The 14,589-nt window shown below is 37.2% G+C and overlaps 1 pseudogene; it reads right to left on the bottom strand.

The window, feature by feature from the left end:
• Window positions 1-2,409: 2,409 nt before the first annotated feature.
• Window positions 2,410-2,588, bottom strand: LOC123390193 (annotated as a pseudogene).
• Window positions 2,589-14,589: the final 12,001 nt, after the last annotated feature.

Raw genomic sequence — 14,589 nt, 5'->3', positions numbered from 1 at the left:
CCCCAAATACTCTAAGCTTTCGCTTCCGAACAGACCGCATTTCCATATCATTCATTATATCAACTAAGCAAGTCTCCAAAAAGCAAAGGCAGATAATGGTATTTATTCTTCCTCCTCCTTATAATACTATTTTTGTTAGAAGCATAAATACTCTAATAAGCAAACACACAAAGAAGATGTATTTTCTGCTTGTTTGGCTCCCCCTTGAATCTAGCTGCTATTTGAAGCCTTAGCCTATACCCAGGCTCCTGCTACAAGGATAACTTAGTGCATGTGCTTTATTATCTCTTGGAACCTGCAATTTCCAAGAATTTTTAAACTCCTCTCTTTTGTCTAGTAAATACTTACTTTTCCACAAAGTTACAGTTTAAATATTAAATGTTCTACCAATATTTCTGTCCCCTCCAAAGAAGCATTAATTACCTGGTAATCAGTTGATATTGAATTGGTCTCTCAAGGCTGACCAAGGTCATTTTCTCAGCTGGCTGGACCAGGTAGTTGTGTTCAGAGGGCTTTAAATGTACCATTTTATTTAATCTTCTCATCAAAAGTATGAATTAGGTATTATTATAATTCCATTTTTCAGGTCAAAAGACCAGATTCAAAAGTTTAAAGAATATGTCCATGGCCACAGAGCTTATAAGAGGTTAAATCTAGGTCACCTAACTCTAAAGGCTATGTGTTTAACCAACATCACTGCCTCTCCTATGCTGAGAAAATATACATAAACTAAGATTTATTAATAAAGTCCCAAAATAAGAGACGTTTTAGTATATCCAAGACCTCAAATAAGAAGAGCAAGTCTCAGACAATGATGAGGCTGTTGTCAGACCTGGGAAGATGAATCCAGACAAATCAAAAAGAAAATATTCTGATAGCTAACACTTTGGTTGTGCTTTTCAGTAAATTCTTAAAGTGACCAGATATGTATTTCAGAATCCACTGTATCTTTATAATTATTTGTACATTCATTAATAGAAATATAGTTAACCTCTACTAAACATATTTTATGTGCTGGGCTCTGTCCTTAGGGCTCTATATAGTTTAACTAATTCTTAAAGTAGTTCTCTCAGATGCTATCCTTAGCCCCCAAAGCCCCCAGTTCCTATTAGGGAAACTTGGTGAAAGAGAAATTGGCAATAAATGGTAGATCAAGGATTTGAATTTAGCCAGTCTGGATCTATTCTTTCTTTCTTTCTTTTTTTTTTTTTTAAGACTTTATTTATTTGTCAGAGAGAGAGAGAGGGAGAGAGAGCGAGCACAGGAAGACAGAATGACAGGCAGAGGCAGAGGGAGAATCAGGATCCCTGCCAAGCAAGGAGCCCGATGTGGGACTCGATCCCAGGACACTAGGATCATGACCTGAGCCGAAGGCAGCTGCTTAACCAACTGAGCCACCCAGGCGTCCCTAGCCAGTCTGGATCTAGAGTCCAATTTATCTTTGATACCTATGTTCTGCTAACTGTATTGTAGATCAAACATACACATTCCATAAGTATAGAAAACATAGAAACATTCCATGAGTACGTAGCTAAAACATATTTCTTATCTTGAATCAGGCTAAGCCTTCCTCAACAAAAACTTTCTTCATTTCCATATGTCCTCAATGTAAAGAACATCTTGACATATTATTAAATATTTTTAAATATTTTAAATTAATAACCTACTATAAAACCAGGTAAGTAATTTTTCTAGTAGAATGTATTTTTAACAAGTATCAGTCCAGTCTGAGCATAAGTTTTTAGTAAATACCACCAGCTGGGGTGCCTGGATGGCTCAGTTGCTCTGCCTTCAGCTCAGGTAATGATTCCAGTGTCCTGGGATCAAGCCCCATGTTCTACTCCCTGCTCAGCAGGGAGCCGGCTTCTCCCTCTCCCCTGTGCTCAGGCTCTGTCTCTCAAAATCTCTCTCAAATAAATAAATTCTTTAAAAAGTAGTGAATACTACCAGCTTACCTTTCCATTAATGGAGATTCCCAAATTCAAAATATAAATATGGTAGGTAGAATAATGTCCCTATGGCCTCATTATTTGGGTTAGGCTTTTACTTAACTCCCTTGTTTTTGTGTTGGATCTCTATGTTCCCATGTTTTTGTGCCTCAATCACCTTCTTTTCATTTAAACTCTCTAGAAAATAAGTGTCCAGACCTCCCCTGGGTGAAGGAGGGGCAATTTCCAGGTTGCAAGAGATGAGGCAGGAAAGGTGTCCGTGCGTGTCTGTGTGTGTGTGTACACACATATATAGAGAGAGAGAGACAGAGAAAGAAAACTCTAAGGTTTTAAACCCTTATTAGGCAGTAGCCCCAAATGAATTAATTTTAATTTAATTAATATTTTTACAAAATAATTAACGTTTTTATTTCTCTCATCATTCACAAAATGTGAATATTCCGTAATTCAGCCATAGCCTTTACTTTCTGGTAACGTCATCACTGGGTTTCAATTCCTTCTTTAAATAACATACTCTTGTTCCAGAAAGCAGTTAGCTTTTCATCATTTTCTTCTGTCTAGATAACATCCAAAGGCAAATCCCAGAGGGGAGAGTCTATGAACCCAATGGTCACATGCAATCTGAAGTAAATTCATCATTTCATCATGATTGCTTGGTACTAGTGTGAACAAGGAACCCAGGGACCAAGGGCAGCAGTGAGCACAGCCCCCCAAATTAATTTACAAGGAAATCCTTAAATCGTAGCATCATATAAATGTGTATATTATTAAATTAGAAACAGAGACAGTTATTCAGATATAGTTGATTAAAAAAACAATAAACTTGGGGTGCCTGGGTGGCTCAGTGGGTTAAGCCTCTGCCTTTAGCTCAGGTCATGATCTCAGTGTCCTGGAATCGAGTTCTACATCTGGGCTCTCTGCTCAGCGGGGAGTCTTCTTCCCTCTCTCTCCCTCTGCCTAATTGTGATCTCTCTCTCTCTGTCAAATAAATAAATAAAATCTTAAAAAAAAAAACAACAATAAACTTGGAACAACTGCAGCTGGAGAAACTGAAATTTTCCTGGAGGGTAAGGATATGCATTTGGATTTTATAGAGACAATACTCCTAATTTGCATAAACCATAAAAGGCAGAATATCAGGTATCTGCAAACCTGAAGAGTGAAATTTGTTTTGGGGGTGGGGAGGATGGGGTGGGTGGGTATTGAGAATATCTTTGTCTTTCACTGCAAAACTGACACATGAGTGAGCAAAGACTCTCTGAGGGGGAAAAGCAACACACAAGAAAAATACAAAACAAAACAGAGGCTCTGATTTATACCCACAGGGTGTATGAGAATGGGGAGTGGGTGAAGAGATGGTGGACCCAGTCCCTTATCTCTGTGTCATTTCTATTCTGATAAGAGTGCGTCACTTACTATCCAGTCTCAGATATCACAAAAGATGTTTCTAGTCTTTACTCCTTAATTGATTCTCTTACTAGTTATACACAAATGCATTTCTGACTTTAATTAGAAACTGAAGGTTCGTAACAGCACAAAATTTAGGGAAATTCTATGAGAAGCCTTCAGATTATTCATATTGGATGCATAAACATTTTACTAACCACTTATCGAGTCTGTGCAAAATTGCCAAAAGAACAAACGAACGCTAGCAAAGATTTAGCGGTACCATTTGTCACATCACTTTTGTACTGTAACACAAACTCTGTTTTCACTAAGATGTTGCTTTTTTACTTAGATCATGAGTGGTTTTTAGTGTAGTGTTTCATCTTTTTCTTTAAAAGTGTTTTCCTTTAAATGTATAAGTACCTTACCAAAGTATCTATTAAATTCACATTTAATTAATTGCACGGTTCTAGAGACTACTCACATACGGAGGGCTTTTAACCAGCAGGTAAGAGCGCAGAAGTTATTAAAAGTTTCAACTGTTGCACAGCATGGGTGTTTCCCGTATCTATTTAGATTGAAAACACTTTAGTGCAAATAGTCCAGGACCAAAGGTCATGAAATCTAGACTTTAGTCTCTCATTTGATACCAGTTAGTTGTGAAACATTGGCCCTGTTATTCAAATCCTTACAGGTCTCATTTCCAGAAAGGAATGGGTAAAGACAGGTCAAAAGGGACATAGAAAGAAACCCTAAAATTCTATTTCTCAAGAACTGTAAAGGGTCTAAAATGTTATCCTACTTCAAGCTAGTAATTAAGTTTGCCACAGTGTCATGGATGCTGGCACAAAACTCTTGATTCAGAGATGGGAGACAATTTATTATTCAGAACAGTAGCAGTAGCCAGAGGACCGGCACTGTGAGTGTGTTAGTTATCTAAACCCCTGTTCCCTAGGGCAGCACAAAGAGGGCCACATGAGCCCTGCATGCACTGTGGGTTATGTCACAGGAAACTTAAGCCTTCTATAGTGGGCAGCGTGCATGCCTGCCTGCTCTGTGTTCTGGAGGGAATCCTTATCTCCACCTTCTAAGCTTTTTCAGTGTACATTCTTAAAAAGATAGTCCAAAAATTACAGACAGTGCCATTCTTCTCTTATAAGACATGCAGGAGAAACATGAGAAAGACACAGAGAAGTATCTCCTATAACATCTAGCCCTCTTTTCCATATCATCTTAGCATGTGTGAATTTCCCCATGAATATGCCACTGCCAGCCACTCTGAATAATCTGACAGAACTAGGAGCCAAATCCTTCAATTTAACTCACACAGCATATAATTAAGGCTACATCAAGAGGACTCCAGGCACCAGGATGAGGTCAATGTGCAAATCTCAACCATGCCTACGAGGGTCCTATACCCACGGAGAACTGTCTCCAACACTATCCAGATGTGTCCGACTATTAATATTTATAGTGTGTCTGATTTTTAAAGGCAAACTTGTTCTTTTAACAAGAAACTAATTCACAGTACTCATTTCCCTTCTCAGAAAAACTTAGATGTTAAAATACATTTGGTGTATAAACTCCTCCTTTTACAGATAAGAAAAATAAGACCCAAGCATAAGAAATGTCATTTGTTCCATGTCATAAAACAAAGTATTGACCCAGGTCTCTCAGCTTCCTGTCTACTTCATGGTGAAAACGGTCAACCAGTTAGCTAGCAAAGGAGTGTTCCCTGGAACACTACTTTGTCTAACACGGGTTGGTTGAGGAGGCACTGGTGTAAAGGTGGAGGGCAAGAAGTCTTGCCTGTGTGGGGAAAGAGGAAGAACTGATACGAGAATGAGGCAGTGCTGTGAAAGATTCTGACAATCAGAAAATGAATTTATTCCTCAAAAGTGGGAAACCCTTATCCCCACTCAACCTAGCTCTCAGGCAGTCAGGCTTGGGTTTGAGTGCAAAATAGGACTTTGTGTTACTCAACACACACACACACACATACAAACTATTCATATACCATAAAGAGAGCATGTACTACATATGCTCTAAGCCATGGTAAAATTATTTTGGGGACAAGTGGGCTATATGTCAATACAAAACATAGATTTTTAAAATATTCATAAATTAGGGTTTTCTTTTTTTAGTTGATTGTCATAATTTCTACCAGACCTTAGAAAGTGAGCTCTTTACTGAGAATGCATTAATCAGAAATGTTTACTCAATTCTTAATGATAAAAGACATTAAATCATTCAAATGGAAAATGAACATGTATTTAGGGTTGGTATATATATATATATATATATATACATACATATATATATATGTATTATATACAAAGCCAATTCTAAATATATCTACATTTTAATATAATATTTATATTATTAATTTTAACCAATTTTAGCATTATATTAATATTAAATATATATACAAATCAGAATGTGCGTATACGCATCCTAATTTGCGTAATATATCAGACATCCACCATTCTTCAATATATAATCCTTCATTCTACAAGTACCAACTACATAAAGACCTACTTCTCTAAAAATCACTACAAGGATGCCAGTGCAGTATAGACAAAAGTATCTGTCCCTGAGGTATTTACATTTCAGCTGGGGAGTAAGATCTTTTCATGTATATAATATACCTAGCAATGCTGAGTCTTTTAATATATAGTATACACCTAATATAGTACATGCTGTGCCTAACATTAAGTGTATTAAAATATTACATATGTATAATGTAATAGTATATATCTATTATGTATGACACACCTAACAATGCTGGACTGTAAGAGAACAGAGACTCAGTATGTACAAAAATTAAGAGCAAAGCTACATCCAATCTTAATAGCTCTACCAATTACCAAGTGTGACCTTGACTAAGTTACCCATCTACTCTGTACCTCAGTTGTTGCTTCTTTTCTAGTTTATACTTAACAGGATTTCTTCTGAGTCCAAAATCAATTAACACATGCAAAGCACTTACTATACTGCCTGGCACACGATAAGTCTTCTGTAAGTGATAGATATGACTATAGAAGGTAGGAGAGACAGATTATCAGTGCTGATCAGAATAGTTTAGATGCTGTATTTTTCTCTTCAGAAATACAGCTTTCCTTTAAAACCCTGAGATCTCAACAAACCAGATTCTTCATCTTTCTCTGAACATGGCTTACTGTCACAGACATGCCCATATGTGCCCAGTGGTGATATTTCACAGGCTACATTCCCTGAATGCCAGGCCAACCATGTCTTCCCAGTTCCCATGACATCCTTCCTCATGAAGCCTTCCCCAGTTCTTCTAGGTAGAATCAGTTGATAAGCTCTCTTGCATTCCCAAAGCTCCTTTCCTAGGCAAAACATTTTTTTTTAAGATTTTATTTATTTATTTGACAGACAGAGATCACAAGTAGGCAGAGAGGCAGGCAGAGAGAGAGAGGAGGAAGCAGGCTCCCCTCTGAGCAGAAAGCCCGATGCGGGCTCGATCCCAGGACCCCGAGATCATGACCTGAGCCGAAGGCAGCGGCTTAACCCACTGAGCCACCCAGGCGACCCTTCTAGGCAAAACATTTAAACCTATCTTTTTTTAGTATCCATATCAGTAAAGTGTTTGTAATAACAACACCATTATATTACTTGCATTTCTTTCATTACCAAAAGTACTTACATACTTTTTTTTTGGACTTCGATTCACTTCTCACTAGACTTTATATTAAAGGTGTGAAGCAAAGGGATCATGTCAAGTTTTCGTCATCTCAGTATCCTTAGCACCAATGCCCAGAACATGAAAGGGCCGAAGAAATATTGGATAATTGATTCATTTTATACCACTAGCATAGTGGATAATACAGAGTAGGCATTTAATTTTTTTCCGGAAAGAACTTGAATGAGTTCCTTGCCAGACTATGGCTTGAGCAAGTTCATTCATGTACAATCCCTATATAATTATTTCAACTATTTCATAAAGAAAGTTTGCTTTTATCTATCTGGGAAGTGATAAAATATGATATCACACTGAGTGTTATAGACTGAAAGGTTTTTGTCCTCCCTAAAGTTCCTATGTTGAAATACTAACTCCCAATGTGATGGTATTAAGAGGTAGAGTTTTGAAGAATTAATAGGGCTCAAGGGCCCTGAGGAGGGCTCTCATCATACCCTGACTACACTGGTACACTGATCCCAGACTTCTAACCTCCAAAGCTATAAGAGATAAATTTCTGTTTTTCATAAACCACCCAATCTATGGTACTTTGCAAAAGCAGCTTGAATTGACAAAGGCAATGAATCAAGAATGCATATTGGTTTCCAACATGATATCCTTAAGAGAATAATAAAAGATCACAGAAAAATATAGAAGTATTTTTTAGAGTGATTAATCCAAAAGAGGTTAAGAAATCAGGAAAGAAGACAAAAGGAATATGAAATAAGTTGTAAAAATAGAAAGTAAATAGTAAGTTGGAATATATTAACCAAAATATATTAACATATTAAAGGTAATTTTTAAATGCTCAATTGAAAGACAAAGTGTGTCAGAATTAATAAAACAAAACCAATAGTTTACAAAAGATACGAGTTAAATATAAAAATACAATGGATGAAAATAAAAGAATTGAAGTTGATATAAACAAACAAAAAAACTTCCACAAAAAATTTTAGAAAGATCTAACACATGATATAGCAATAGTACTTCTGGATGTATACCCAAAGCAGATGAAAACAGACAATCAAAGTGATATTTGGAGCCCCGTGTTCATTGTAGCATTATTCACAACAGGCAGGATAAGTGCCTGTCAATGGATGAATGGATAAGGATATAAGAAGATATGCATATATATATAAAGATGCAAGAAGATATATATATATATATAGATATATATATCTATATATATATATATATAGAGAGAGAGAGAGAAAGAGAGAAAGAGAGAGATTCTGGGCATGTAATATACAGCGTGATGACTATAGTTACCAACACTATATTGTATATTTGAAAGTTGTTCAGAGAACAGATTTTAAAAATTCTCATCACAAGAAAAAAATTAAGTAGGTAAAGTGATAGATATTAACTCAACTTGATTGTGATGATCATTTTGCAATATATACATATATTGCATATATTCATATATTTAATCATTATATTGTATTCCTTATATATTGCATATATATATACATATATTTAATCATTATATTGTATTCCTTAAACTAATGCAATATTATACATCAATTAAATCTTAATACAACCAGAACAAAAACTAATAGCAAGTACGAATAAAGGAAAAAATTTCGGTGTGATACACTAGTACCTTAAAAAAAGCACCTGGGTGGCCCAGTGGATTAAGTATCTGACTCTGTTTTCTGCTCAGATCCTGATCTCAGGGTCATAACATCTAGCCAGGCAGAGAGCTCTGCACTGGGCATACAGTCTGTTTAAGATTCTCTCTCTATCTCTCCCTCTGTCCTTTCTCCCTCCCCTCACCAGCCCCACTTGTGTCTGAGCACGTGTGTGTTCTCTCTCTCACTCTCTCTCTAAAAAAAAAAAAAAAAAAAAAAAAAAAAGCCTAGAACAACAAGCTTAAATGCTTTCCTCTAGGACTTCCGCTAGGAAGTCAGCCATATCCATTTCTCTTCAATATCATACTGGAGGTTTTACCCAGTGCAGTAGGGCAAGAATATATGTAAGTTTTAAGGTTTGGCAAGAAAGTAATAAAAAACAGTCACTGGTTTGCAGATGACAAAGAGTACATAAAGAAATCTAAAATAATCTAGTCAAACTATTAACAGTTGAATTTGACAAGTTCGTTTGTTATTATATAAAAACCAATTGTCTTTCTATAAAACAAAACAACTACATTGAAAATAAAATATTTCAAATGCCATCATTTACAAAGCAAACTCTTTCAATAGGACATAAAAAGCACCAACCCATAGAAGAAAGGATTTGACTACTGCAAAATCAAAAACATCTCTTCCTTAAAAGACACAAACCATGGATTGAGAAAAACTATTTGCATTGCAGATACCCAGAATATATGAAGAATTTCTATAAGTCAATAAGATGAAAGACACCCAACACAGCAGAAATGTAGGCAAAAGCTGCAAATGGGCATAATACACACACACACACACACACAAACAAACACACACGCACACACATTTACACAATCTAAATGGCCAATAAACATGTAAGAAATTAACTTCATTAATCATCAGATAACTGCATAGTATCAGGATTCAATCTCAATAGGTAAAAATCATAATGGCTAGAATTTCAGAAACCTGAAAATATCTAGTGCTGCAGAGGATAAGGATATGAAGCAACTAAAACTCTCATTCAATGCTAGTGGGAATGCAAATTTGTAAACCACTTTAGAAATGTTTGCTATTTTTACTAAAGCTTAGCTTAAGTTTATCTTAGGACACAGAGATTCCATTCCAAGGTGGACACCCAACAGAAATGTATACAGAAATGTATTTGGGTACTAACAGACATATGCCAGGCACTGTGGCACTATTCCTAATTGTTAAATACAGACAACAACCCACGTGTTCATCAACAGTAGAATGGATAAATTGTAGATTCACAAAGCTGTAAAGTGTATAGTAAGCATAAACAACTGCAGTATGCAACAACATGAACGAATTTCAAAACCAAAATGCTGAGCAAAGGAAGGCACTTACAAAATAACACATACTATATGAGCCCATTTCTGTAAATTTCAAAAATGGAAAAAATTAATGTGATAGCAGTTAACACAGTGATTAACTCTGGACAGGATAGTGACTGGAAGATGGGCACATGGGAAGCCTTCAGGTTACCAGCAATACTCTGGGATTTTTTTTGTTTGGTTTTGGTTTTGTTCTTTTGTTGTTGTTGTTTTTACGCTGGTGGTGGTTCCATGAGTTTGAGCTTTTTTATTTATTTATTTATTTATTTATTTGACAGACAGATCACAAATAGGCAGAGAGGCAGGAAGAGAGAGAGAGAGGAGGAAGCCGGCTCCCTGCTAAGCAGAGAGACCCATGCGGGGCTTGATCCCAGAACCCCAGGATCATGACCTGAGCGGAAGGCAGAGGCTTTAACCTACTGAGCCACGCAGGTGCCCCGAGTTTGAGCTTTTTGAGCTGTATTATTTGGTGTACTATTCTTCAAGTATCTGATTTTTCAATAAAAAGTCTATACATATATGTATGTATGTATGTATATAGATGAGCGAGAAGGAGATGTATTAAGAGATTGAGCTGTATTGAACAGGTTTTATAAATGCTGTGAGTGTAAAAGAAGGATAATTTGCCAGTACCATATGCCATTCCTCCACAATAGCCAATCCATCATGTCTGAAAGAGCTCATAAAGTAATTCCAGAATTATACAGAGAATGCTGTGAAGTACGGAATCACAGTCAGTACAATAAGACCTTTTTTTTTTTTATTAAATAGCTATGCAAATACTTTGGGATCAGTTACTAGATAACTTCATAGATATAAACATGTTGAATCAGAATTTGCTGGGAAAAAAAAACAGTTTTAATAAACACTATCCTATCTCAAATGGGTTGGAAACTCAGAAAGTAATGTGATTTTTTTTTCCCCCTAGCAAACACACACACATACACGGTCGGTTTGCCTACTAGCCCCCCGTCCTGGGAGGAGCAAGGAAAGACTGAAGACGGAGACAGACCGCTCCAGATTGGTAGGTGGTGGACTTAGTAAGTGAGTGAACTTACCTACCCGGCTTCCTGGGTGCCACAGAACAGGCATTTGCCCACCAGAATATTAAAAGTTTATACAGCGACCTTAACTGGGTTTCATCTCATATTCTACCCGAATCATCTCACTCTCTCAAGGCCACTACCTTGACACTGGCTTCTAGTGTGAAAGTGGTGGGTAGTTTCCTCCAAGAGCAGGTGAAGGAGAAGGAAGCTCCAATTAGCTGGAGCCAGGCTGCAGGTCAAATGGAGGTCATGTCCTCTCAATAACCTCCTCCAACCTGCCACACCTCCTGACCCGTTCTTCCAATCTTAGGGGCCTTGCCCTCTCCCAAATGTGCCTCGGGCATCAGCAAGGGGTTCCACTGCCCGGGAGGTGTTCCCTGGCAGCTACATGGTTGGGTTGGAGACAGATGCCACAGCAACGGTATAGGCACATGTAAGAGAGAACACAATGAAGATAATGATTCCCAAAAGAAGTCACAATGTTTTCCATCAAGAGCCCTGTGATCCAAACCACTGACTTATTAAATAGGCCAGAGGTGGTAGGATCACTCAGGGCATTCACCTGTGTCCTCATGTGATTTAATAAAGATACATTAGCAGACTCATCGGGTGTGAACACATAACATTCTGTATAGATAATGGCCCTGGTGCCTCTTTAGGAGGCACTAATAATGTCCAAGGCCATCCTATTTTGGAAGACAGCTTTTCTCATGAGAGCATTTCAACATTCAGTGAGGATATGCTTTGTCAGCTACCATGTAAGCCTTGCAGGGTGAATTCAGTAAGGGCTTCTCTGCGAGATTAATGTCCCCCAGGCCAACAGAGGGAACAAAGCAGCTGAATAACCATGCCAGTGGAACACAGATTGTTCTCACCTGGCCTTAAGAAGAGGGAGGTTGGCAGCTTTAGGAACTTAACCTGCTAGTGCACACCACACACTGGCCAAGGGAGAGGCACTGTGTGCTGTGAAGAGATGGACGGGGGGCAGGACCTGCCAGACTAGGACCCCCTACCTTCTCCCCTCTTTCTACGGAGCTTGTCCCAATTTAAGCACAGTGTGTTTCAACAGGAAACAAATCCCAAAGGCCAAGGAGTTCCCCCTCACCCAGGGGTTGTTTAGGAAATTATCCATCCTGGTGGGGTATCTTATTGCAAATCGAGTAGAGAACGCTTTTCCCAGGCAGGATGGGGCTTTGTGTTCTCAGCAGCAAGGCACGCTGATCCACAGCGTGATTTGGGGCAAGAACTGTCTCCAGTAACTTCTATACCCTAATGGTGTTAGGTGTCTCAGCAGTCTGGCATATGGGGCTATAGGCCCTACCAATTAGTCATTCAAATGTATTAAAGCCTAGAACAATATTTTAGTTCACCCAGCTAAGCTGGTTTTACTTGTTTGTAATTTAATCTGCTGTTCTAATATTTCATTCTTTATTTCTACTAATCTTGCTGCTTGTAGGTCATACAGGTGTAAACTTCATTCAAACATTCAGAGATGCATTCATTCTCCCCTGAAGAATCCTGGCAGTGGCCACCTTCTTAAAATGTGTGCCTTGGTACCTAACTGGCCTCACTCAGCCCTGAAGTGTGTATGTTAAAGGGAGAACAAAATAAAAGGACTTCTTCCAACACACACACACACACACACACACACACTCTTCTCTTTCTGTAGTAAGAATGAAGGGTCAGAGAGGAACCAGAGAGATTACTATTCATTTGTTTTGTTTCTGAAATTCCACCCAGGAGTAAAATCCTATGACTTATTTCACTTACCATTACACCTTCTAGATCCATCATGTTGTTGCAAATGACAAGATTTCATTCTTTTTTATGTCTGAGTAACATTCCATTGTGTGTGTGTATATATATAAATACACACACACACACACTATATATATATACACACACACACACATATATACACACACATACACATAACATATATGTTATACACACATGCATATTATATATATATATATACATATATATATATAACACATACCTATAGTCCATCTTCTTTATCCATTCATCTATGGATGGACATTTGGGCAGCTTCTATATCTTGGCTGTAGTAATTTTTTTACCCTTAAAATAGGTTCATTAGATTTATAAATAGCACATTGATTCCTTTAGTTTAAAAAATTTAAGAACAAGTTTGAGCTTATACATTCTTTTAAAATTGAATTTTATAATAGAAACTAAAGAAAAGCTCTGAATAGACTTTTCTGTACTCAAAAACTTATAATACTTATAAGTTTTAATAACTTATAAAAACTTATAAATTATATTAATATATAATGTATTATTTTCCCAGGGGTACAGGCTTACATCACCAGGCTTACACATTTCACAGCACTCACCATAGCACATACCCTCCCCAATGTCCATAACCCAGTTGGCTGTTGTAAATTATGCTACAATAAACACAGGGGTGCTTGTATCTTTTTTGACTAGTGTTTTGTTTTCTTGGAGCAAATACCCAGTAGTGGAATTCCTGGATCACACAGTGATTCTATTTTTTAAGTTTTTGACAAATGAGCACAGAAAAAAAGACAATAAACCAGACTCAAATATAGAGAACAAACTGGTGGTCCTCAGAGGGGAAGTGGGTAGGGTATGGATGAAATAGATGAAGGGGATTAAGAGTACATTTATTGTGATGAGCACTAAATAATGTATAGAATTGTTCAATCATTACATGGTATACCTGAACTAATATAACACTAGATGTTATTTATTCTTGAAGAAGAACAGAACAGAGAGATCTTTGAATATCCAGGCAGGGTCTTTGGTGGGATGCATCAGGCAAGTATGGGGCAAAATTATATTGTCAGAGCCCTGCAACCAAGTGTTTGATCTCTCACCATGGACCTGGACACCACACTTGTCAAGGAAGCTGGAGATAACTGAGCCTGAAGACACGAGTCCACTAACTAAAACCATAACAAACTGATAGAGTACACTGATGTCATTATCGTTAATTAATGATAAAGAAAACTCCAAGCAAGTCACAATGTTCTTTTTGTCCTGTCGGTATATAAATAGGAACATGAAAAGTCAGGATATGACATTGGCAGTGGACAGAGTACCTAATGGGTCCATCTCCACTGTGGAACTGTATACAGTTGGCTGTGGAATCAGACATTCATCCAGGTTCCTTCCCCTTGGAATAAGTGAGAGGGAAACAGATAATTCTAATTAATTTTCTAAACTTCAGGCAGTTCTGCCCTTGTTGCTTCACTCAGACTCCTCTAGACAATACTGTTGGTCAAGACTGTTCATAATGCATGAATATTATTAGTTAAATCCTTCTGTTTCTAGGTTCTAGGGATATTTTAACCCAATTCTCTAGGACTAACTTCAGGACTATCAGAGTAGAAATATATAAGGCAGATAAAAATAATCTATGTTTAACTAGTAATTATAGTAATATATGTGAAAACAGACGTTTCTTAAGAATGATCATTGAAAATCTAGTTTAAAAATAATACAAATTGAAAATGATAACGCAAAAGTGGACATCCAATAAAAGGATTCTCATAG

Source organism: Mustela putorius, unplaced genomic scaffold (assembly GCF_011764305.1).
Source record: "Mustela putorius furo isolate JIRA1106 unplaced genomic scaffold, ASM1176430v1.1 tig00537284_pilon_pilon_pilon, whole genome shotgun sequence".
NCBI lineage: Eukaryota > Metazoa > Chordata > Mammalia > Carnivora > Mustelidae > Mustela > Mustela putorius.
The sequence above is the reverse complement of the archived record's forward strand: the minus strand, read 5'-3'. Positions and strand labels throughout refer to the sequence as shown.